Source organism: Lactuca serriola, chromosome 1 (genome assembly GCF_051521515.1).
Source record: "Lactuca serriola cultivar US96UC23 chromosome 1, Lser_US96UC23_V15, whole genome shotgun sequence".
Classification (NCBI taxonomy): domain Eukaryota; kingdom Viridiplantae; phylum Streptophyta; class Magnoliopsida; order Asterales; family Asteraceae; genus Lactuca; species Lactuca serriola.
This window is the reverse complement of record NC_136408.1, coordinates 54,923,126-54,924,374: the sequence shown is the minus strand read 5'-3', so window position 1 is coordinate 54,924,374 and position 1,249 is coordinate 54,923,126.

The following is a 1,249-nucleotide window of genomic DNA, read 5'->3' as shown; positions in this document are numbered from 1 at the left end:
GTGAGAAGATCAACGACTGCGATCGATTGATCAAAAAGGTACATTCTATCCTTGAATCTCTTAAAATTCCCAAAACTGAATATCTAGAAGAATTAAATGAACTAAACTCTAAATTTTCCAACCTAAGTAGTAGCCTCATGCAAACCCGCTTAGCAAACTCTAACCTAACTGACCAACTCGGCAGGGTGTCTTCAAAAAGTGAGGAGAGGAGGATCTGGATTGAGCAGAAGGAAGCAGAGTTAGTTAGGGCTAAGGATGAGAGTATTTATTTGCAAAGAGACAATTTAAAATTGTTAAAACAAAGAAATGTTTTATGTTTAATTGCTAAGCGTCTTTATACTAATATTGCTCAATTACATCTAAATTGTGAAATTGGAAAGAAAATACATAAAATGATTTTGCCCTTCCTTGAATTTAAGGAAGATGAGGTTATAGCAGAGTGTGAATCAGAAGTATCCTCTGAAGAAACATCCATGTCGTATAGGCTAGGTTTAGATAAGATAGAAACTTTCATCGATTCTAAGGAACATAAAAGTATGTTAAAAGATATCTTAGATGAAAATGACAGGTTAAAGATTAAAACCGAAACTATACGAACATTCAATGAGTCAAATGCCAAAATTGTTAAAGATAATAAAATAAACTTAGATAATTCATCTGAATTTCATGTGGAGAGTGAAATGAGTGAAATCTCAGTAGAGGACGTTGTTGATTGTTCTAAGTTTGTGAAAAATGAAACCTAGAGCGAAAAACCTCTTATTTCAGAAAATTCGGTTGAGTTTGCTCGTTTGTCAAAGGAACAGAAACCGAAACTCAAAGAAAAAGCCTTGGTCTATCAAAAGGTACAGACCATGCCCAATCAGGTTTATGCTGTGACTGGAGTCACTCAAAGACAAACAGCAGAATTAAGGATAATAATTGACGAGGATAACGCTGAGGGATGTGAAGATTATTTATGGTCTGCTCCCATTGATAATGCAGATGAAACCGTGGGATTGTCTGAGAAAACCACATGGAGAGTCAAAGGACGATACATACCAGAACCCATCAATAAACCTTCCAGTTTCGATATTCCCAGCACAAGCGGAACTAAAGATGTTCCTGAAGAACCGTTAGTTGAACCTGATGTTCCAATCGAGAGGAAAGAACCGAAAGGTCCACTCAAGAGACAGGAAGCACCGGAAGTTCAAACTAAGGAAAGTACCGAAACCAAAATGGAAGATAAGACAACTGCAACTCAGAAGGAGAA